Source organism: Calliphora vicina, chromosome 1, assembly GCF_958450345.1.
Source record: "Calliphora vicina chromosome 1, idCalVici1.1, whole genome shotgun sequence".
NCBI classification, from domain to species: Eukaryota; Metazoa; Arthropoda; class Insecta; order Diptera; family Calliphoridae; genus Calliphora; species Calliphora vicina.
Genome location: NC_088780.1, coordinates 109424410 through 109451319, shown reverse-complemented (window position 1 = coordinate 109451319; position 26910 = coordinate 109424410). Strand labels below are relative to the sequence as shown.

The following is a 26910-nucleotide window of genomic DNA, read 5'->3' as shown; positions in this document are numbered from 1 at the left end:
AAAAAAATCGGTTTTTCGAATAATTCGAAAACCGGTTTGACAACTCTAATTTGAGCACATAAGGGTTTGATCGTTCAAGGATGTGTTCATTTTTTAGCTGGATGAAGAACTAATTATTTTTTTTTTTAAAAAAAAGTAAAAAAAAGAACAAGCCCGAATACCAACATTTTTATGAGATTAATGCCAGTTAAAGGGATTTTCGGAAGTGACTCTATATGGCAGCTATGATATGACTAATTGTGGACCGATCATCACAAAATTTGATGAGGTGAGTTCGGCTTATATCAAACTTATTCTTGCTGAATTTGGTTTGGATTTCTAGATAATTAAGATATTTATGAGAGCTTAACTATTTTCAGATAGGGCAATCGTATGGGGGCTAGGAGATATAATGGACCGATTCTAACTAAATTCAATAGGCTTTATCCTTGTAAATTTTTTCGAATAATCCTTGAAATGGCGACCTGTAGTTTAATTACAAGGTTCGCATGGACGGACGAACAGGCGGACGGACGGACATCGCTTAATCGACTCTGAAAGTGATCCTGAGCAGATTGGTATACTGAGTAGATTGGTATACTTTAAGGAGTTGGGGCAATATTTTTGCACGTTATAAACATCAGCACTAACCCAATATACCCTCCCCACTATGGTGGTGTAGGGTATAATTAATATAGAATGAAGGAAATTTAAAACCAAAGTGGCGCTAGAACATTATTTTATAAACCTTTACTTTAAACATCTACAAAACTTATTTACAAAAATGTAAGCCCCTAACAATTATTAGCCATTTTGTGAGTTTTTTTAGTATAAAACCAATTCCTGTACCAGTATAGCAATAGTTTATTAGCTGCAAGTAAAAGTGTGTTGATAAACTTCTTTAGTATGTTGAATTAATTTTCCTGCTGGCTAAAAACATATTAATCACTCATATATGTTTTATACACTAAATATAAATATTGAAATACAATTTAGTAACAAATAATAAAAAAAAATATGTAAAATAACTACAATAATAAAAAAACACATAAACAGTGTTAAACTTAAGCACTAACAACCACAACATTAGGCGGTGCTTTTTGGACTTTTTACAATGATTGCAATTTTCTACAATACAATTTTTATATTATACCAAACAGCCTTAATGGCGGCAAATATGTAGTTTGGAAAGGAGAAGCCGCTGCTGCTGTTGCTGTTGCAGTTGCATTTGCTGTTACTTGTCTACAAAAGCTACCTGTTGCCAAATGCCCTCTAGACATTAAATCGTTAATACTGCATCTTTTTCCGACTATATTTTTTTTCTTTGCCACTTTTTGTTTTTGGTCTAGTTATTGTTGTTGCTATGGTTGCTGTAGCTGTATAGTAAATATCTCAGCACTGCCTTGCTAAATAGTAGTTGGCAAAAGCTGCAACAGCAGCTCTTTTATATTTAACCAAGGTAACAAACAAGGCTAGAAATTTGTTTTTGTTTTCTTTAAATTTTTTTCTATTTCATTACCTCTTTCTACTGTGTGAGATTTTTTTGTTTGTTGTTTTGATTTTATTGATGCTGCAGCTTGTGTTGCTGCTGTTATTGTTGTTGCAATAGCTTGGCAATTAAATGAATCAGACCACATGCTGTTGTTGTGCACACTTAATCATTCATCGACATATTTTTATTCGCCCAAAAAAAATCTATATTAAACATTTTTTGCTTTGAGTTTATGCCTTGAGGTCTTTTTGATTATATGACTGGGTTATGTTGTTATTGCCATAAAGCAAAAACAGACTAAATGTAAATTGTTAAAGGACAAAAAAATAAAATTGGTTCTTAAATTTAATAAAATCCTAAAAAGTTACCATATTCTATACCTAATGCCTATATTTGGCAAAAGGAATTTTATATTCAGCAGTTTTATTTCGACCAATTTATTAATAAAATTTATTTTCGAAAATATTTTAGAATTTTGCTTTAATCACTTTTTTCTAACTTTCCGCATTTATGGATTACTTAACCACTTCAGCTAATTGTCAGTTATTAAATATTGCCAAAGAAAGTGTTTCTGCACACAAATAAAAATCAAATAACAAATGTTGAAGCCTCTTAAACAGTCTGTAATTAAAAACAAAACAACAACCACAACAAAAAAAAATGCCAAAATCTTAACGCCTTTATTCATACCTAGTCCAAGAAAGACTTCAGCCACATTTATGTCTCACATACTATTTTTGACTGGCATGACAACCAGATGGCGTTGCGGTTATTAGGCGAGTTGGATTTTCCTCTTTAGTCTTCCATTTATGACTAGACATGCGCAATGCCTAACGAATTCCAAGCATTTATGGTTTTAAAAACTTTTTTTGCTTCAATCTTCATTATGGTTAGATTATGGTAAAGCGTGTGCTTATACATTTTATTTATAGGAAACTAAAAGCTTTCAAAGCATTTAAGAAATGTCAGTTAATTTAATAATTTGAGTAAAGTTAATAATAAAAAACACCATAAAGTTACTTTTTCAATTATTTTTTTTTTGGTTTGGCAAATGCGTATGGGCCTGTCAACCTTTGACTTGGGTGGTTTTTTCTTTTAATGAAAAAAAAAATAGAGAAATTTTTATTATTTTTCTTACTTAATGGATTTCAAGTCGTTTTAAAAGCTTTGTTTAAAGAAAACTTGTTGATTTGAGGATAAAAAAGATAGGGGGTTAACTCTTTTTTCTAAGCAAGGAAGATGCTCTAAGTAAAATATTTTGAAGAGGAAGAAGTTGCTTGAATTCTTAATTGAAATAAGTGTACAACATACTTAATATTTTTGGAAGTTGTAACTTTCACTACATTTGCTTATAAAAAAACTCTATGGACTTTAATAAAATCAATCAAAATTGATATATGAGAACTCCTGCATATATTTGGTGTAGCATAATGTAATTCATAAAAGTAATTGAATTTTTCTAGTTTTTTGTTCGCATAATGTTATAAGGCGCCATCTAAACACTCTCAAAAAGGTTGTACGAACAGTTGAGTTATAACAATTGTGTAAATATGTGGCAAATGAAAATTATTATCATTTACTTTATATGAAAAAAATGACTGCAATATTTGATACTTTGTCTAAATTTGGTGAAAACCCAATAAAATAAACAAACTACAAAAAAACATCATGTTTTCAACAAGATTGACATTTCGATAAAAAAAAGCTGTCGTAAAATAAAGCTCTACTAATATCTACTTATAACGAACATAAATATTATATTGTTACTTTAAACAATTTGTTTCAAACAAATACTGTTTAGCGTTTTTATCGAAAAATAAAAACAATACAATTGTACATAAAAAAATCAATCTATATATAGATTCCCTAAACAGTTGATCAGTTAGAAATAAAATTGAAATTTTGGATTTTACGCACGTATTAAAATAATGTTAAATTTTCATGTAATTTATGAGGTCTAGACTGGTGCTGTTGTACACGAACAATAAGTTTTTATTTTTTCGTGTTTTTAAGGTAAGAATATTATGTCCAAGTCAACACCTTTAACTGGCAACAATAATCATACATTCAAGTGTCTCCATCCAGTGTCGTTCAAATGAAAAGCAAAAAAAAACTAAGCAACAACACAACAACTAATGAATATTTTATAAAATGTTAAGATTTTGTGTTGTGTTGTTGTTCAAATAAAATTAATACGTATTAATTGCAAATAATACCAAGGGGTATAAAAATTAGACAGAAAACAAAACAGCAAATAATTGTAAACAAAACATGTTTGTATAATTAATTTATAAAATTTAAACGTGAGATATTTTTATAATAAAAACTACATGAAACTTGTAGAAATTCATTAAATATTTTTGAAAAAAAAAACTAAAACTTAAATATAGTCATGTTACTCGTAGTTTGAAAACACAAAATATTTAATTTAATAATTAACAGTTATTGACCATAAGCAAACAGTAGCAAATAATTATGTAGAAAAAAATGGCACCTCAAAGTGATTTTAGCTACAATAAACTAGCTATTTTACATTTCCGGCAAGCCCTTTTCCTGTACGTATCAAGCACCTTGCTAAAATTATAGTATTTCTCTTAAAATTATGTGTAGAAAAATGTCTTTACTTATTTTTTTCCTCTAATGTCATTACCGCACATGAGTAATGAATATTGACCAAGTCTATGGGAATAGTTGGAAACAAATCACCTGATTAACTAACTACATCTACGAATAAATTTGTTTAGTATGCATCATTGTAACTCAAATCAATTGTAAAAGACAACGAACAGCAACAGCAACATCAAACCAGCAACAATTGTATACATTTTTATTAATTATTTTTGCACACTTTACAGTAGTTGTTTTGTTGTAAGTAAGCCTTACTTCATTTGGCTAGAGGATATCCGGCCATAATAATGCAAACAACTACAACAACAACAGAAAAAGTAATAAAACATTTACTCATTTAATTTATTATTAATGATTCAATCGCTGGCATGACAAGTGTGTGTGTTTGTATTATAAGTAATTGCAAGTGCAAAAATGGCCAAATACTATAAATTATTTTTTTTAAATATCAGTAAATATTATTTAATTGTTCATAATTATGAAAGTAAACTGCTTCATTAAGAGGTAATTTTGGTCTTTTACACCCTTTATGAGCGCAGTTAGTGAATGTGATTTTGAATAAGTTCGTCGTTTCAAGAATCACACAATTTTAAGTTGACTTATGTAAGTTAGTGTAAATAACTCTCATGACTAAAATACAAAACCGAAATAAAAGAGATTTTTCTATAATGTTTATCATTATATTAAGTAGGTTGGTATTAAAAATCAGCAAAATTGATGCAGTTGAAATGAAGCTATGAAAATTTAAAATAAACCTCAACAAATTTAACGAAATGGTTTATTTATGAGTTCAGTTTTGAATAATCTGACACGTATGTAAGAAAATATAATTCAATTGGTTACTTTCTACATCCCAGGTAATCAAACGAAGAATCAATTGTATCCTCAGTGTTGCTAAGTAATCTATAATGTAGTGAGTTTAAAGTTTTTTTTATATTTTACTTCAGGAAGTAGTTATTTCACTCAAGTAAAGTAATACAACCTAACTATAAAAGACATTTTCAATTTAAATAAAATAATAGTCAACTTTATGGACTTAAAATCGACTTTAGGGCTTTTGTGGTTAGGCTGATATATTATATAGTCAAGTTGATAGTGTGCTATCAGACTATTAGTCTGAGGGTTACGGGTTCCATTATCGTTAATGACGCAGGATGTTCCTGCAATCCGATCTTTTTTTTTATAAATTTGTCCAATTTCTTTCATATATTCCTGTGTCTATTGGCATTTTGCTGTCTCTTATATAAACAAGTTGTAGACAGTTCGAAGATTTAAATGAAATACTACCGGCTCACAGTGCTTTGTTCAATGGACAAAATTCAAAAACAAGATCATGTCATTGATGTTAATGAAATTTATATTTTTGAATAGACAACTAAATAACGCATTCGTTTAAAAAAAGATTCTTTATAAATATATTTTTATGTCGTCACTAGAGGTCGCTAAAGTTAGTACATTTTCAACATAAATTTTATGGAGAAAAATATATTTTTTTAAGGTTAACTAAAATCATTGTTAAAAGTTCGTTTTAAAAGACATAAACTCGCTATTGGCTGCGAATGAATGAATATGAATGTGGAAATATGGAAAATTACTGTTTTTGTCAAAAAAGGTTTAACAGTTTAATCTGCGCAATTTTTAATAATTAACATTTTTTTATTGTAAGCCTGAAATTCTAAAACTTTGTTGGAATATTAGTAAAATACGTGTTAATCTATTTTGATTATGTTTTACTATAGAATAGCCATACGTATTATCTATAAGAAAATGTAATCATTAGTTGTCCTTTCGTATGAAAACTATTAAAATTTTGTTTTTGTTTAAATGTATAAATTGCCATTTCGTAAATTTTCAATTTGATGGTTTGGGGAAATAGCTGCAGATTTTTGGTTTTTTATAAAATAATGCCGTTTTTGTCTTTTAAATAACTAAGAAATATTTCGCTATTTAACAAAAGTAGTTTAATGGCATAAAGTGTATTAATAGGTCTTTATTTGTTTCTTGATGTTGTATGTTTTTTTGCTGAAATCAAAAAAAAAATCCAAAGTTTGATTTAATTTAAAAAAAAACATGTTAATCAATTTTAATTTTTCTTTAATTTTATCTAATGCCTATCTCTTATTTATTATAATGTGAAATCATTATTTGTCCGTTTTGACCAGAACTTTAAAAAAATTTTGTTTTTGATTGCACCCATAAATAATACATTTTTACCGTAAATAATTGAATATAACATACATATCCTTAGATTGAGATATTAATATGAGCTTCTGCTGATATTAGGAACACTTAAAGTATAATCCAACATCCAGTTTCTAATATTACAGCTGAACCATAAGGCTACATTTGAAAATGTCCGTCCATCCGTCCTTCCGAATTTAGAAAATATATACAATATATTCAGTATTTTTTTAAAAAAAAGGATATATGGCAGTTATGTAAATCCTTGCTAGAACTGAAATGTTAATAACTAAATTAATCTAATAATTTAAGAGAACAATAATTTCTGAAAATTAATAATTTTATTCAGGTTTATAGGTTTTTTAAGGAAAAGGATGTATGGCAGCCACCCGAATCCGTGCTTCTATTGTAATAAAAATTTTCACAAACAACAATAACATTATTAAAATGATTATAACCAAATTGGTTCCAAAATAAGAAACGATTTTTACGAATTTTTTTAAAAAAAAATTAGATGTTATACAGGATATTGAAATCTTGGAATTATGAATATCCTTCCGATAAAATTTTCATAACTTTGCATCTAATATTATAAGAGAACAATAATTTCTGAAAATTAATAATTTTATTCAGGTTTATAGGTTTTTTAAGGAAAATGATGTATGGCAGCCACCCGAATCCTTGCTGCGATTGTAATAAAAATTTTCACAAACAACAATAACTCTATTAAAATGACTATAACCAAATTTTAAAATGTTAGGAGTATAACTGTGAATTTTATTCAAAATTATATGTTCAGGATATATGGGAGGTACCCGTGTCCTTTCACGGATTTTTTCAAGAATTATATTTTTTCTTAATCTTACCAAAAGGTAATATTCCACTAATTTTTATTCGTCTGCAATAACTCCTTCTATTTTTGTCCATTGCCTATATGAAAACAAAGCACTGTGCGGCTATTGGACTATATCATTGGCTTGATTACTAAGGCCGTCTTTTAGATTGACTATTAGGGGAACAATAGTTAAAATATATATTTAAGCAGTAAGCTTGGCGAATGAGGGAGCAATTCGTGGTCTAATTCATGGAAACTGCAACATGTGAGCACCCCTTTGTGCCCCCGATTGTGAGTAAACGTGGCTGCCATCTGGCGGAAAGCTTTCTCATAGCCAAGTGATCATTCAAAATTGAAACCACCTGAGCAATGTGAGATGCCAATGGCTTTCACAATATCTCGCACTTTCAGTATCCGTTCGACCAATACCATATCGTGATTGGTTTCAATTGTTTCGAGACCCCGAAATTCACTTTTTTCATCTTCTCCTCAAGTCAGGCTGTAGTCTGCTATTAATGGCTGTCAAACACAAACTAAATGACGCAGCTTATTCAAATTTTGACAGGAGTAAACTGACAGATGCCTGTTAACAGAAGCAGTGTTGTACTTTTAGTTCATTGAAATGTAAATGCTAGTCCCTACCTAGAAACCAGTCACATAACTAAAATTGTGTCAGTTCACACCTTCTATGAATACTCCAACAAGTTATTACTTTAACTTGATTTGTTACATCTACAATTTATATTTGTTTTTTATTTATGTCTTAACTTAAAAATCCTCCAATCAAAACTAGATCTACAGAAATTAGACTCGCATTTACATTTATATTAGGGATGCCAAACGGGACTGGGTTTTACAAGTCTCAGGATTCGGAATTTTATAAATGTAAATCCAGGGATCCCGGGATTTATTTTTTTTTCCTTTTTTATATTAAAACTCTTTGGGATAAATTTTTTCACCTGCCCCCTGGATCCGCGCCTGTGCTAAAGAAATTTTTCATTACTGAAAATAGTGACAGCATTTTTGGAAAGTAATTAGTTTTAAATTCTTATAAAATACTTTTACTTTTCTTTGAGATCAAAAAGAATCAATCATTTCAAAATGAAAAATAAATTTGTAACAATTTTACAAACAAATTAAAAAAAACTTATTCTTTTTAAAGCTACAAAATAAAAAGAATCAATCTCTTAATACTTTTTTATTAAAACATTTTTTAACATACATAAAATTAACAAACAAAAAAATCAATTGAATTGAAAATCTAAACTATTTACTGTCCATTAAATAGATTGATGGCTGTCAAATGCTAACTACTGGTAATTTGAAGTGAACTTAAAAAAAATTATATCAAAGAAACCGAATTTAAATGTGAAACAAAACGGCCATAAAACGCACAAATTGAAACGAATGGATGGATTTTATTGTTTACGATAATGTTTTTTTTTTTAAAGATTTTTGTAAAAGGGGGAAAATGTCTTGAAAAATACATATATATATTTTTTGAATAGATAAAATCGAAATTCATTGACAGCTCTAAGAGGGATAGTTGACAGTTAAACGCACTTACAATAACGGCAGCAGAAAAAGACTGGTACACTAAGCAGCAGCAAAAAGTCATTGTATATAAAATTGTAAGTACTTTTTGTGTCATGATTTGGAATAAAACTGCCAATGCAATTGGCCATAAAGAAAAAATATATATATACCTTCATATGTATGTTAAGTAGACAAACAGTAATTTGTAAATGAATTTATTTAAACAAACAAAAATTTGTATTTTTTATTTAAAGGAAATTTGTTTTAAAAAGAGTTAATAATATTTTTAAAAGAAACTTTAATCTAAAACTTAATAAATGGCATGCAATATTAAACAAAACTGTATTATAATGTTAAATTATGACTTCCCGTGCAACTTAACATACAGTAGATATTAAACTATTATATTTAACATATATTGGCTAATTTATTTATTTATCTATTTAAGTTTTTAATAAGGAAATTATACATAATTTGTAATGATTTATAGCGTATAAAGTTAATGAATGCATTTTATATGTTTGTGATTAAAATTTGCGTAGAGAGGAAGTTTAATTATAAAAATACCCTAAAATATTATGTATTTAAATTTTAAAATGACTGCACTCTTGTCTACCACGGGTTGTAGATAACTAAATTTAAGTAAAATAATGAGTTGTCCTTGTAATATACCAAATTTATTCCAAACTCCTTGAATAATTTACTGTAATGAGTTGAAATTATAAATGAGGCTTTAATATTGTCCGCTCAGACTTAGCTAAAATATAATTTACCGTACTTTTGATTAGTTGATGTTGGTAAAATTATTAGCCCCAGAAAAATACAATAAGGGACAGTAATATAGAAATTGAACTGACTTATATGAGTTTAGTAAACTAGCTAGTCCCTAAAAAGAAATGTTATTAAACTTTCGAACTGACTGCATTATATCTTATCTAAGGACTATGAAACTTAAATATGATAAAAATGGTTTAACTCCTGATTATAAGGAATAACAAAATGACAATTGACTCTGCAATACATTAATTCCTAAAGTAATATACAATATAAAAAAATTTAACTGGCCACTCTCTAGATTACTTAGGGTCCCTAAAGTGTCAAGTGATTATACGCCTGATTACTTGGTATGTTTAAATATGCCGAATTAAAAATCTAAAAAGACCTACATTGAATGCTGAACTATGTATATAAAAAGACAAACGATAAAAGATGGTATAAGAATATAGAAAACTTTAGAAAGACCAATGAATAAAGCTCTAAAAATACCCACGATAGAAGCTAAAAAAAACTGCGATTAAAATAGAACTAAGAAGCCAAAAATCTAAAATTGAAGCCCAGCTAAGACTAAACTAGACTCTAAAGCGACCTGAGCTAATTCTATTAAAATTCTATGATAGAAAAATTGTCCGATTAAAGCTGAGCTAAAAAAACGCTTGAAGCTGTACTAGGATTCTTAAAAATTTTAAGATTAAAGCTGAACTAAGACTAAATGCTCTTGAAAGTAAACCAATACTATATAAAGTCTTACGATTAAAACAGAACTAAGCCTCAATGAAAACAATAATTGGAGCTAAACTAAGACTCTTAGAAAATCCAAAAATCGATTTAAGCTGAACTTAGGCTGTAAATGACTATAAAAAGAAGATTTTAAATAAATCAAGAGTCTACAAATATCTACTAAGACTATAAGTCTTATGTCGTTTTCATTTCTGATACAAAATGTTGCCAACGTATTTTGTACCAGTTTAAAAGTTTAAAAAAACCCTCATAATGTGTTACATTACCATTTATGCAATTTTATTGCTTCCATTTTAATACTTTTAATCAAAAAATACAAAAACTATTTCATTAACACAAACGAACTTGAAAAACCCTTCACCAAATTTAAATCTTTAATATTTTTAGACAAACAAAATTTATTTTTTTTCCAAAGTTTTTTTTTTCATTTTTTAGAAAAAAAATTTTCGAATTGGTTTTTTTTTAAATTTTTTAAATTTTAAAAAAATATTTTGTTTTTTAAATTTTTTTTTTAATATTTAACGACAAAATAACTTTTGTTGAAAATATCAATTATTAGATATCCATATTGTCAATATTAATGACTTAGTAATCCAGAGATAGGTCAAAAATGGGTAAAAAATCGAGGTTGTCCTGGTTTTTTATTTATATCTCAGCCATTTGTCGATTTTAAATAGCAACCGAGCCGGAAGAATTCCGGAGATATTGATGTCTGAATCGTGTGTGTAAATTATTTGGGGACTTCGGAAAGTTGATTTAAACAGACTGACAGCCAGACAGACGGGCATGGCTTAATCGACTCCGCTATCACGAAGGTGAATGGTATAACAATAACAGGAAAAGCCTTTTAAAAAATGGTACCTTTTGATAAATTTGAGGGCGAAGCTTGGGTTTTAGGGCAACAAAACAACCGCAATCAAAACTCATATACACAATACAACAACAAGCCGAGTCTAAATCGATATTGAAAATATTTTCACTTAAAAGCAACACAATTTGATTCGTACTGAAACGATTTTTATGATTTTCAATAGCAAACTGTTAGTGTAATAATAAACATTTTAGAGTATTTCATTTATTATGATTTTGTATTTTGGATGTGAGCAAACAAACCTAAATAGTTGCTAAATTGACTTGTAATTTCTTAGGAGTCGAGAACATATTTAAGAAACAATTTTCCCACCCATGTTAACCATTACGAGTAGAAACAAATAGGTTGTTGGTCCATTTGGATCATATAGAAAGCTACATTTTGAGAGATAATTGCAACATGAAAAATAGTAATATGGCAACTTGTTTTAATGTTATAAAAGTATAAAATTCAGTGTTGTTATAAAGTTATAGCTTTTATTAACCCACCCAAATACACATCTTGTATCTGGCGCACTTTCCCCCTTTCAGCATTTTATTTCTGCTAATTCATTTTTAATTCATCGTGATTTCTATACACTGTTTTCTAATTTTTTTGTTCGAACTACCGCTCTCTTGACATAAGTGTTTTTTTCTATCATTATTTTTCTACAAAGTTAAGCTTTTTTTAATATTTTGCTTTGAGTTTATCGTATATTCAACGTCCTTGCCCTTGAATTTTGTTTTATTACACAAATAATCATTATTTGCTTGTTTGTTTTGTTAGCTACGAGTACTCGTCACAAATGGAACTTACACTATTTAAATTGCATTAATTTTTTTATTATTAGGTGTGGTTTTTGTCTGTATTTTTTTGTATTTAAACGCGTTTTTATCAACATCATTAATTGACAATTTTGTTTATAATATTTTTGAAACGTTTTTTTGCTGGCTTATCTTAAAAGCTGCCATGATTAGTAATATTATTACTTTTTATTTTGTTTTATAACTTGGTAGAGTTATTGTCTCTTTGAGACACGTGCAATAAATGTCAATGTCTTCCAAATAATACCAAAACATTTTATAATAAAAGTTAGTATTTGGCAGAAATCTTTAATTTTTATTGGATTTGGCTAGATAAACTGAACATTTTAGGGGCTTCTTAATATGTTGATTTGGTTTTGTAGATGAAAAGTTTTATCACATGTCCCAAATCATTAAGGAGAAGATATATTTTAAATGGAACTAAGTAATTTTATGAGTTAAACAGAAATATATTAAAATGTAAGACATTTTAGGTAATAAACCTAATTCCGTAAATACAATTTGCATAGCATTTCTTTAACTAGGGGAACACCTAAAAATTAGAAAACGCTTTATAGATGTTATACCATTAAAAAAGAGGTAACTCTATATGAAGTTTGCCACTCCGTTTGATATTTCTTCAATCTTCATAAGGTATATACTATTCTGAATGTTCTAATAGGTAGGAGAGCTGATTTATGTATTTTTGAATCAACTTTCCAAAGTCTCCTAATAACTATCGGACTTGTATTGTACATCAAAATATTCGTTAAAGTGCTAGGTTATTTGCTATTGAAAATTAGCATAATCGGTCTATAAATAAGTTGCCGGCAATTTAAAAAAAAAATGTTTGATAAAACACAAATTTCATCAACTAAAATCTGAATTTTGATTTAAAAAAACGGGTACATATATTAACAAGTAAGAAAGTATGGTCGGTCAAGCCCGACTATATAATACCCTACAATGAGTATATGAGAAACAATTTTTTCTTTTAAAATTTCGGTCTATGATCAATTATAGACCGAGCGCCATGAAATTAGGTCTTGTCAAACCGGATACCAGCATTTTTAAGATATTTATGCTCGTTAAAGTGATTTTCAGAAGTGTGTCATATATGTATGTGAGCTATGACTAATTATGAACCTATGATTATAAAATTAGGTGATATGACTTCCGTATATATTACACTTATTTTGGGAGGACATTTGTATAATGGACCGATTGTAGCCAGTTTCAATAGGCTTCGTCCTAGGTCCGAAAAAAATGCATATGCGAAATTTGATCGAAATACCTTTAAAATTGCTACCTGTACTTCGGGCACAAGGTGGACAGCCCGACAGCAAGACGGATGGACGGACAACATTTAAAAGCAAGTGATTCTGAGTCGATCGATAAACTTTAAGGCCAATATTTTCGGGCGTTATAAACCTCAGCACAAAGGCATAATACCATCCCCACTATAGTGGTGTAGGTCATACGGCTAATATACCAAAGCGAAAGGTGCTCTAATACAAATGCTTCTAACATATCATGGGAATGATTCGGTTGAACACATAGAATTTTTCGGTTCTATCAACAGAAAGTCACAACTGTAAAATTCAGTCACTAAGGTAGAATCATTCATTTGGTTGCTTCAACCGAAATTCTTCTTTATCCACTGATTTTCTGTTGCTAGAACAGAAAAATTCAGTGTGTGCAACCGAATCATTCGATTGGCAACAAATTCGGTTGCTATTGCGAATCTGTTTTCTCTGTGTACATATGTATGTACCCATAGTATGTAAATAAAATGCGTTTAGTTTCTTAACAAATTTCACAAATTTGACAACAAATCCTGACAACTTTTTAAAGAAAACCTCCAAAAGACAAGGCATCAAAAGAAAAATTTCAAATGATTTTCAACTTTTTCAGACAACTTAAAATAAAGAAAATAAACGTGAGTTTTCATAAAAAAACCAAATATATTTTTATTTAAATGTCACAAAAGGATAAAATGTTCAACATTTTTACATGTAAATAAAAAATATATCAAATTATTTGACAGACTAAAAGACAGACAAGCGGGCAGTTAACAAATTTGGCATTTCAAATATTTAAGCAAACAAACGCCATCAACAACAGCAACAAAAGAATGTGAAAATATGAACATTTTGCTAAATTGATTTTTAACTAAAGCTAATTTTCCATTTAATTTTTTAGCTGTACAAGCCAAAGTAGCAACTGAAAGGAAAAGCCTGTGAAAATGTATAAGAGGCTCAAGAGGATGATGACGATGATGCCTGCCAACAAGTGACGGCCTCTTCATGCAGTATTTTTTTTGAATTTTCTTTTTTTTCTTTAAGCCGTCAAATGTTTACAACTTGTTTCTTTTTTTTTAGCAAACATTTTTTGTGGTGACATCACTAGTCACTACTACTACAAATCGTAGGATGGCGTTTTATTTAAAAACGCACAAAATACAAATTTGTTCAAATTGTTTGTATGCTTTTTTATATTTATTGCGGAGGGGGGGACAAAGAAAGTTTAAGGCAAAAAAGTAAAGGTGAACATATTTTACATTTTGTATAATTTTTGGTTTGTGTGCCTCTTAAAAGGCTCTTTGATTAATTGCCGCTTTAATGCCTACTGCTGCTGCTGGTGTTGCTGTTGGTGGTGGTTGCATAGAGTTTATTTGTGCAACTTAAAATTATATGGTCTTTATGTTCACTTAAGTAAAAGTTTTAAATAATCCACAATTTGTTTTATTTTTGTTTTTTTTTTCTTTCATTCAGTTTGAATGAATTGATTTTGTGCGAACTAAGAAACCACACAAATTGCTGAGAAAAGGTTACTCTTTTAATGGTTTAAGCGTGAAGGGTTAAAAGGTTAAAGTGTTTGATGTTGCCAAAAGATATTATGATAATTAGGAGGAAGTTATTTAGCAATAAGGTAGGAATGCTACATACAACTAAGATTTAAAGATATTTAAATAGAAACATACTGGTGCAACATTGCTGGTCAAGCACACACATACACATACGAATTTTATGGCAACAATTTTTTTTAATTTATTAGAGAAAAAAATTTTATGATAAAAAATTTGTTTAGTGAAACATATTTTGTGATTTTTTTTTAATTTTAGTGCAAAAAAAATTTTGTGATAAAAAAATATTTGTAGTGAAAAAAAAAATTCGGCTAAAAAAATAATTTCCCGATTAGGCGCCGAACACCTAAGAGTCGGTTAACCTGAAACGCCGAGTCTTGAAATATTAGAACATTTTGACAATATGACATGATAGGACAACTTTTGAATCGACCAAATATATAATAAATTTAATTAATTTTACTTATGTATTTTGAAAGTGAGCATGTTTTACACAATAATCTAAACCATAATCGACGTTAAGGTTCATAAAAATCTGAATTATACATATACAATTTAATTTATTTTAATTAGGTTTCTTCCCACTTTCAAGCACTTTTAATGAAACATATTTGGAATGGCATTGAAATCACAGCACTATTTTGAAGTTTTTTTTTTATAATAAACAAATCGTGTTTTATCTATTGCTTATAAACTCGTTCATTATTGAATATGAACTATTAATTGATACTTTAATGAGTTTTGAAATGGTATATCAATAAATCATTATTAACACTTTTTTTGCCCCACCATCATCATAAAGAGATCATTTACAATTAAACTTTAAGTATAAAATCGTGGGTAATTTAAAGATTTATTTACACACAAAATTTCTTATTTATTACGAAAAAATTTAAATATTATTTACCAACGCACTAAAGGAAAACATGACAGCAAGAAAAAGTTTAGCTTGAAACCCAAAAAAGAAAAAAAACATTTAATACTGTAGACAATTCAAACTTCAATAAATTATCAGCGTTTAAATTTAGTGGTATTTTATTTAGTTGGGTTTTGAAAAGTATTGAAATATATATAAAGGTGATTAAAGCCTTTTTATGCAAATATATGCCAATATATATGACTGCTATTTTTTTTTATTTTGTTAATTTTATGTTAAGCCTAAAATATGTGATATTTAGTTTTTATTTATTTTATATTTTACTGAAAGACACAATTTCAAAAATAAAGGTGCGTGCGTGTGCCTTGACAAACGTCAAATGTTCATACAAAATGTCAAGATAAACGAAATTATATGCCGGGCATTAATCGTAAATTTGTTTAAAGTTTGTTAGTAATTTTTTTTATTTTTTAAAGAAACTTGAGTTGAAATTGTCAATGTTGAACACGTTTTGTAGGCTTAAAATATTGACAAATTGATCAATGAATTTTGTTTAAATAATAACAATTTTAAAAAAACATAAATTATCAAGAACTAACACTTTATTAGTAGTGTACCTTTTGCACTGCAACATTTTATTTTGAATTTTCCTTAACTTTCACTATATTGCTTTGACATACTCTTTTTTTAAAAAAAAAAAAACTTAAAGAAAAATTTAATGTTTTTTACACAAAACTAAAAAAACGTGCGTTCTTTAAAACCTTTTAAATTAAACTAAAGTTTTAACGCAAATTTTCTTTGAAAAATAAAACAAATTGTTTATATTTTTCCACAAATTTGTTACAAAAAGAAAACATTTCTTTTCAATAAAATACTTTTATTTATAACCACAGCATGCATATTCTTCTATTTTTCCCATTTCCATTCCAGGCCATCACATTTAACGCCATACGGATGTTTATTATTGAAAATAAACAAAATTTCCCCAAAAAACCATCATAATTTCTTTTCAAATTTTATTTAAAACAAGTGGAAATTATGATTGAATTTTGTTTAGATTTATTTCTATAAATGAAATTGGGTTACAGCACTTGTTACAATATTGCTGTGTGTTAGACGGACGTACGAACAATGTAATATTTGTATTTTATGGCCATTTAAATAATCTTTTCACACGCTATAAACACTATAATTTTAGGAGAAAGAAATGTAATTGTTTGTTTATTTTAATATGGATTTAAAAGGAATGTGTTAAAAATAATTGTAATGATGAGTGTAAGTATAAGAGGATAACAACCAATAAAAAATGTATATCCCTGCTGGAAATATGTGTCAATTGTTTAAAACGTTCTATTTCCATGACATGTGCAAATTCACATCACTTTACTTCATTCACATCACTTTACTGGTTTAAATATGTACAAATTTAGTAACAAAAAAATAATTTAATTTTGATACATATCTGTTATAATATTAACAAGTCAGAGAGCTATATTCGGCTGTACCGGATCTTTTATACCCTTCACCAAATTATACTTAAAAATATATTTTTTTTAAATATTTTTATTTAAACAAAACTAGTTTTTTTTTAAATTGTTTTCAAATTTTTTTTTTCTAATTGTTTTTAAAAAAAAAAATTTTTGGAAAAAGAATTGAAAAGTTTTGGTAAAAAAAATTCGGGTTAAAAAATAATTTTCCCGATTTTGACCCATTGTAGGTCCAACTTACTGCAGCCTTATACATATACATCGTTGCAATGGACTTTGAAATATCACTCATTAGATATCCACATTGTCTATATTAATGACTTAGTAATCCAGATATAGGTCAAAAATCGAGGTTGTCCTGGTTTTTCCTTATATCTCAGCCATTTGTGGACCGATTTTAAATAGCAACCGAGCCGGAAGAATTTCGGAGATATTGATATATGAATCGTGTATGTAAGTTATTTGGAGGCTTCGGAAAGTTGATTTTAACATACAACATAAAGTTGATTTCAACACAAAGTTGATTTCGAAACTCATGGCGAAGGGTATAAAAACGGAACCAGTTCGTTTAAGTTAATTCAAGAACCTTCAAAAAGTGTAAATTTCTTATTTATTTAGTAATGGCTCCTCCAAAATTTATTCAAGATTTGAATTACATAGTTTTTTTTATTACATCCAATAATGGCAAATGTCCACAACCAGGGAAGAAAAATTAAATTTATGCTTGGAATCATAATAATATTCAAATACTTAGTACTTTCTTCACCCTCAAATTACTAAAATTTATTTGTTTTATTATTTTCATTCGAAACTTCTGTTATACACAATTTTTTCTATAGCAAAAACTGTTATACACAAATTAGTTTATAGATAAATCTGTTATACAAAAAATAGTTTATAGAAAAAACTGATATATATCCATGAAAAAAACTGATATACACAAATTTTTCTATAGAAAAAAACTGGTATACACAAATGCTTCTATAGAGAAAACTGTTATACGCAAAGTTTTTTAAAAGAAAATACTGTTACAATTTTTCTATAGAAAATACTGTAAGATATAAACTTTTTTATAGAAAAAACTGTTATACAAAAATTGTTCTATAAAAAACTGTTTTAGTTTTATAGTATTAAATTGGTAACTTGAAAACAAAGTACGATCGTTTATACTTTTCTGTGCCTGGCTATGACCATTTTGCATAAATGCCACCAGTCCAAAAAATAGATTAATTTTAAGGCGAAAATGGACTTCATCGTTTGTTCAAACTGTGACCTCAAATCATATCTTTTTAAATATTATGTAGCTTTACTCACCAATCTCTCCTTTGATGTAAACTAAAAACGGTCAACTGAAATGAAAAATAATAAAATAAATCGTTAATTAAGAGTTTATGGGATAACAACAAAAAATTATTTACTTAAATATGTATATTTTAAGAATACTTTTTTATTTAAATTTCCTTTAAACATTTGTATGGCTTTAAGAAAGTTTTTAAATGGTCCTTTCAAAAGACTACATTTTATAATGGAACTATTTCCTAATTAACTTTAATTTTTCTGTAAACATTTTGTTAGCAATTCCTCTCTGTGAGAGATATATTGATACCACTACCAAAGGGATATTCTACTTATGACTAATCAGATTAACCACGAAAACTTTCAGGAGTCTGGACTGACTATGGTAGGTAACAGTATGTTATTGGACCTGGACAGAAGTATCATTAGGGTAATTAAAGATACGGTAATGGGTCATCGTAGATTGTGCGCTGACGAAGTTAAGTTAGTAACATGTGTCATTGCTCGTGACCTGCAATGTCAATGAACTAGGTGCCTAGCTTCATATTCTACGTTAGACTAGCAGGTTGTAAGCCAAAGGATATCTTCTACTTTATAAGGGGAATACATTTATTGTAAAACTTTTGTTGGCAACATGAGGCTATATGATGCCAACATTTATTTATAAAAACTTAGCTATACCCACTAAAATGTGTTACATTCTTCTTTGCAACAACAAGCTTTTCAAAAAATTTTGTTTATATATTGAAAACAGTAACTAAAGTATTAAACAAAAATACAAAAATATGATAAATGACACATTTCACAATTATAAATTTATATTGAAAGCCAGTCATGATAATATTTTTTTTCAATTTGCATATTATTTTGCCTGCATGCAAATTATTAAATTGCCTTTAAACAAAAATATGAAATTATTATGAATATGAAGTGTTATAAACAAAATCAAAATGATTTTGTTTTTGTTTCTGTTTCATATACACAATAAAATGGTTACTGACATTAAACGTTCTTTTGTATGGCGGATTTTTTTTGCATTTCAAACCCACACGGTTTTGTGATTTTTGGGGTATGGTTACAACAATAAAATTATGAAATTGCGGTTTTTATATTTATAATTTACAGAATTGTTATAATGATGATTGTAAGCAACAAAAAACAACATACATTTATGTTAATTTTATTATTTTGTTGTAAAAGAAACAAACAATAATTCTAAAGAATTAAACAAAACAGAGAATAAGCATGATGTAGTAAAAATGGTTTGACAAAAGCCTCCTTTAACTGTATGATGAGTCATAATTAATGAGTGAAAATGAATGATCATATAATTAACCCATTAAAAAGGGTTAATTTCTAAATACTTCAGGATATTAGTATTAAAAGCTAAATTGATATTTACAAGAAATTATGTAAATTTTTTTTACAAAAATTTTAATATCTCTAGATTTGTAAAATTAATTTTCCGCCTTTTTAAGGGTTAAAGAAAATTTGACTCACTTCTGTGAAATATTTAATGTAGTCGCTTTGTCGCCATCGCCTTGGCTATATTGGTTACACATTAAAACCACTTGTACGCATGCGTGGGCGTTTTATTTTGTTTATGATTATTCTTTTTCTGCTTCACATTTTACCTTGGTTTAGTGTTACTTACTACAACCGAAAGCTATTTTCCGTCGAGTAAAGTGTTTTAATTTAAGTCAGACTTGATAAGGGCCTTACACTTCTTCCGCTGCAGCACACACATACAGCTAATGGGAGTGTGGTGCTGCTGCAGGTAATTGGAGTAGTTGTTTCAAGGAATCTCGTAAGTTGTAACAAAAAAACAAAACTTAGTGAATGCCACAGCAAGTATTACAGATACAACAACTGCAACCACCATCATCATAAAATAAATAATAACAATGATAATGACGATAATAATGATAATAATAGATTGTTATAGAGAGTTTAGCAAGTGAATGTGTTGTTGCCTGTCAGCAAGGACAGGGAGTGTTATGATTTCTCTTTGTTGGCTGTTGTAAGCGAAAGGTATTTTTATCTGTCTTTATGTATGTTGTTGAAATTGGTTATTGGATTTTTTTCAGTTGTAGGGTTATTTGATGAGTTTTTTATGCACTTTTTCTTAATAACTTAATGTAAAGCTAAAGATAAGAGTAAGGCTTTTCCCAAGTACTTTATGTGGATACGCAGTAAAATTGGTAGGTGAAATTGCATTTTACAAAACTTTACAATATGGATATATTAAATGCATCTAAAACAGTGATCGGCACTGATAGCCATCATGGTCTAAACATGATCGTTTATTTATCTGGAAGCAACACGAATATCAACAAAATTCATAAAACTTATCAAATATGGAACCAATATCACAATCTGCCAGATTACAACAGAGACAGATTACAGGGAATATTGTAATCCATATCTCATTTTCTTTTTATACTGACCACTGATTTGAATCAAAATAAAGCAAGAGAAAAATTAAATTTTAAACTTCAGTAGCTTTTCACTAGAATATATCACATTAAGCGTTTCAAAGCGCCAAAACTGGCAGTAATGAACAACCAGTAGTTGGAGAAGCGAATAATTTAGGAATGTTCTTCGACCTAAGCTCAAGTGTGGCCTTGGACTTCATTGTACACTTACAACTCATTGTGTCGGAAATGTCGACAACAGGCTCTACAATAATTTGATTTCTGTTTATGGATTCTCGGTTTTCTCAGAACACCTCCAATAAAGATAACGGAAAGGGATATCTGAATGATTTCCATTAAATTACACGAAGTAATACATAGTAAATATGGTCATTAGTATGTATTTAAGAGTTCCGGAAGTGACATTATACATAGATAGTCAGGCAGTTTTAAAGGTTCTGCATAGTCAGATAGCTAAATTTAAGCTTTTGCTTAACTGTCCTAGAGACGGACACTAAGATGTTTTTCAGACTCCCAGATAAATGTATTGACTTTCAGGCGGAAATTCTAGCGATCATGAAAACTGCAGATCTCTTGGTAAGAAATGTCAATTGGGGTCAACTGGACATTAGAAGTCTTTCAGACGGCCAGCAGACTTGGTGTCTGTCAGGCAGAAATTGTAGCAATCTTGAAAGCTGCTCATCTTTTGATGGCAACGATATTGGGAATGAAGGCAGTCACTAACACAGGGAGAAAATTCTTCTCAGTACTACCCAATACTGTATTAGCAGATGATACAGATTTGTGAACTTGAAAGAACATGAGGTACCGGAAATTCTAGCGACCTTGAAAGCTGCAGATTTCTTTGTAAGATATGTCAATTGGGGTCAACTGGACATTAGTAGTCTTTCAGAAGGCCGGCTGAATTGGTGTCTGTCAGGCAGAAATTGTAGCGATCTTGAAAGCTGCGCATCTTTTAATGATAACGAGATTGCGGAAGAAGTAGCAGTATTTGGAAGTGAGGCAGCCACTACCACATGGAGAAAATTCTTCTCAGGACTACCCAATCCCGTATTAGCAGATGATACAGAATTGTGGACTTGACAGAACATGAGGTTCCAGAAGAAATGGCGAAACCTCCACTCAGCCCACTACCTTAGGTAGTGTCCTACTCAGGACTAACAAGATGAGAATATTGGACAGAAACTCAAGAGGATTGACTACTGCTGGTACCAGACTGTTTCTGGGCCTGTGTTATTAGGGTAATCACAGGTATGGTAACGAATCAGATGGGACAATATCACTCCGGATAAGGAGTTAGAAACTGAAGAGCATATTATTTGTAATTTCTTGAGGCTGAAATACCACACAATTGTTCTCATATGAACGCAATTGGAATGAACAAAAGCAAACAGAACTTATATTCTAGATACCTCTGTAAGTTTTCACTGCGAGTAGCTATAATGAAGCTGTAGTATTGCTTCCACAATTTCTATTGCATCCCATATGTACTGTTTTTGCTGGGTTAATAGTAGGGTATTCAATTAATCGGGTCTCTGGTTTAATCGGTTAATCGAGCAAATAATTAATCGAGGTTTAGATTTATTCGGTTAATAATCGGTTAATTTTAAATTATTCGATTAACCGAATAATTTCTATTATCATTTTAAATTGAAAAAACAACAACAAATTTTGTGTACAAAAACATAAAAAACAGCAAATAAGGTATTTGAGATCATTTTGGTAAACATATCGCCTATTTGCTGCAACAACGTCATAACTCAAAATCCGTGTTTTATGAACTGAGTAATACAAAATATAATATTTCATATAGTTTTCAAAAAAGTCAACTATTTTTTGTGTGAGAGTGTTTTTTTTTTGTTGTAAACATCAAAATTAAAATTCATATTTTCTCGTATATTTCATAAGTAAAAATTTGGGTTAAATACAGATTAGAAAGATATTAACATCTACTATTTATATTTCTGAAATCGCATGATTTGTTGAAAATTTATATAAGAAATAGTAAAATGTCATTTTTTGGAAACGACTTTTTTTTAATTATTACGTTGTTGCAGCAAATGAGCGATATGTGAGTTTTTTAGGGTTTTAGTGAGATCTTCTGAAATAATCTTTTATAAAAAGAATATAATTTAAACGATTTTTTTCTTCAGATTTAATAAAACTTTTCTTGGGAAAAACTCTTTCGCTGATTGTATATGTTGGAGAAATCAAAAGCATGATAAAGAATATTCCTTTTTGGGTTGTTTTAGATTTTGATTAATTTAATAGATTCGTTCAGGGCACACTTAGAAAGGTGACTGCATCACTACAACAATACAAAAACAACAGGTACTTTGTTTTTGTTAAAAAGTATGTGAACTGTCAAAGTTGCCTGTTGTTGTTTTTGCTTTTGGGTTTGTTGTATTTTTCGCCACAACAACCACAAGTGAATTGACAATTCAAACTTAATAAAAAAAATAATCAGCTATTTCATCGCAGTCACCTTTCTAAGTGTGCCCTGGATTCGTTTAGTTATGATAAAAGACTCAATTCAAAAAAGTTTAGTCTATACATGTAAATACAAAGTTTCAAAACATGTAAATTAAATGTCAGTTGTTATACATACTCACTAATCATGTTTATTGGATGTTCAAAAAATATCTAATTTTGAATTGATACGGAAAAATAAATACAAAAAACATTTTTAAAGTGCAAAAAAAAGGAATTTCGGTTAATCGGTTAATCGACACAAATTAATCGGTTTATTGGTTATTTGAAAATCAAATTATTCGAACAGTTAACCGTCCAAAATTAATCGGTTAACCGATTAACGGTTAATCGATTGAATACCCTAGTTAATAGTAGACAATAGGATACTTAAGGAAGAGTAGTTCTTTCGATTCTTTATTACGTTATTTTCCCTATACAATGTTCCATCTGTGAACCCATAGGTATCCGAGTACAACTGTATCAAGTACATCTTACTTCTAACTTACACGATGTTAGTTTTGTTTTATAACCAATAATAATCAAATCATTTTTGTTCTTAAGCCAACGTTTCATTTGCATTTTTTTAAACTTCATCGGGGTATATTTTTACAAATAAATAAATAATTAGCAGTCTTACATTAAGTCAAACCTAATGTTAATATTATAGAATTAAACTATTAATTTATAGCATTGAAGTTGATTTTAAAAACTCGTATTGCCTCATTGTCTTAATCAAAATATAAATATGAAAGTTACAAAATTGTATTCCAAAATGTTGTTAAATTTTTAAGACATTTAAACAAAGAAATCCCAAATAAATCCAATAAAATAATCCAATTGAAGCCACTTAACACTAATTCCCCCTTTGTTGCAAAAATAAAAAAAAAAACTAATAAACATATATATTTATTTCCCCAGCTATAACAAAAATTTTAAGAATTTTCCATTAATGACTTTAAATATTTTTATAATACACTTTACCAAATATTATTAAAAAAAAAACACACACACACAAATTTGTCTTTTGCACTTTTAACTAAAAACTTGGTGGTAATCCCAAGTTTAAAAACCCCATTAATCTTTGAGTTTAACTTCAAACGTTATGCTTAAAATACATTTTAAAGTAAGAGAAGTTGTGTGTTAAGTTTTGTTTCTTCTCTCACTGACAAAAGAAAAATTTGAAAAATATGCAAATTTAACAAAAATATTATTGTTGTTAAAAACGCGCTTGTGTACCTGCTCAACCCTAATGAACTTTAAGAATTTGTTGATTTTTTACTTCTTTTTATAATTTTATTTTGTATTTAATATCCTGTTAACAATAAATTTTATGTATAATTTAAGTAAAAAAATACATAATAATGCCACAGCTGACACTAATTGAGTCATTATCTTTCAAATGTTGCAAAAAAAACAAAAGACTCAAAGCAGAAGAATATATAGTTGGGGAACAGAAAAGAAGACTATACAGTCGGTTTTTTTTTCTGTATTGGAAAAAAGTTTAAAAAGTAATAAAAACAATTTTCTGTAAAATAATTTAAGATGTAACAAATATTTGTAGATTTCAGGCTTGTTTTCTACTAAAAGCAATTTCGTTAAAGCAGTGAATCTGAAATGGTGTAACGAGTATAAACAAGACACAGAAACTATATAATTTCTTAATACTATTCTGGGAAACTTTTGACATTTTTTTAAAATTTTGGGAAACTCTGCTAGAGAACAGTCTCTAGCATCCAGTGAGACATGTATGCAACACTCATCTTTTACTGATTGATCTTCATTATGTTAGTAGAAAAATATAAAATTACTCTAGTAGTTCAGTAACCTACAATATGAAAAACGTTTTATTGCTGGAAAAAGAAAAATCTTAAAAAAGAAACTACAAACTACAAGATCATGCATATATTCTTATTTCTTAAGATTTTATATGCCGGGGTTTAAGAAAAGTACGTGATATTTTTCTAACACAAGTAAGAAGTATCAGAGAAGAAAACACAGAAACCATAGATTATGAAATGGAACACTGATTGCCAAGATTGATATTGAATGTTGATGGTGCCGATCATGATGATGATGCTGATGATGGCAATGATGCTGAGGACTATAGACAGCCTGTCCGTATTATGTTCTACATGAGCAAAGAAATTATGATAAGTCAGTGAGTGAGTGGGTCATTAGGTTGTGTTATATGGCAAAATAGCAGAAAAAAAACTTAATACTTAATAGTAATAGTAATAGAAAACTATGATTGTAAATTGTTACCTAGTTTTTGGTTTGTGAATCTATTTTGTGTAAACAGCAATTATTTTTTTTTACGATAAAGTTTCACAACATTTTTCTAAAAGAGTTGCACTTTTAGTTTGACAAATTGTTTTCGTAAAAACAAAGATAAATTTCTTTTGAAATTTAAAACTTTTTGTTTATGGCTTGTAGAAAAATGTGTACAGAAAAATTAGTTTTTAAAGTTGTTTTTCCCTTAAATATTGTAGTTTTTTTGATTTTTTGTGTGTTTTTGCTTATTTTTGTTAAAAGATATTAAGCAAAATGTTAAATGTAACAACCTAAAAATGTTGTGGGTGTTTGTTTGAGGCAAAAAACATTAACATTTACCATAATTTTGGAGATGACTTTTGAGTTCGAAAGTAGTAAGACCAACTTAGTGAAGAGGTATATGTGTGTCTTATACTAAAGTGACTGGGTCGAATACTAAAGCCATTGAATGTCTTATAGAAACACACACTTATGTCTTCTACTAAAGACACTGAGTGTCTTATACTAAAGACACTGAGTGTCTTATACTAAGGACACTGAGTGTCTTATACTAAAAACACTGTGTATCGTATACAACCGCCACATTATGTCTTCTACAGCCACTCTGTGTCTTATACTATAATCACAGTCTGTCTAATTTAAAGAATTCTGATTTTAAATTTAAACCTCTTTTATAGAGTTTCAAAACCATCTAAATATAAATTATAATAAATACCGAAAAAATCAATAAATCTTAAGTAATTTTAAGAAGGCTTTTCACATTAAAATTTAAAATAAAACAAGGAAGCAAATGACTACAAACTGAAGCGATTAAAAGAACAAAAACATGACAATAAGCGGCTTAAGTTGGTCACATTATGAATAACGAACAGAAAAAAATAACAACTTAAAAAAAAGTTAGAAAAATTACAACAAACCATCAGTTAGATGATACCAGACTGTTTCTTTTTAAATATATATTTTGTATTTTTTTATTTAATGTTTTTGGTGGAAGAGACAAACGTACTGTTAAGAAAAAACGACAGTGAATAATGAATCATCAGGTTGGGGAGACTTAAACAAACTAATGCTTTTGCATATTAGCATTATACAACCAACAACATAAAAATAGTACCAATAATAACAATGTTGTTTTTATGTTGTTACTCGGCTGTGGATGTTGTTACTGTTGCTGTGTAAGCGAAAGTAAGTAACTTAGATATTCAGTGAAGCATTAAGAATAAATAGATTTTTATATGGCTTCAAGACAAATAATAGATTACCAACACCAGCAACACTAACACCACTGCAGATACTAAAACAAAAAACAGGCAGCCTGGCTGGAAAACCAGGCTGTCAGACTGGCTCAAAAGAAGGCACGCAGGCTGGAAAAACAACGTCAGGG

General features: G+C 28.8%; 1 protein-coding gene across 1 annotated transcript in view; it reads right to left on the bottom strand.

Moving 5' to 3' along the window:
- Window positions 1–26910, bottom strand: part of cv-c (crossveinless c) — a 224741-nt gene that overhangs the window by 167984 nt on the left and 29847 nt on the right. The window contains exon 2 of the mRNA XM_065515477.1: window positions 18367–18401. The gene's annotated coding sequence lies outside the window, so the exon portion shown is untranslated. The remainder of the gene's footprint in view (window positions 1–18366; window positions 18402–26910) is intronic.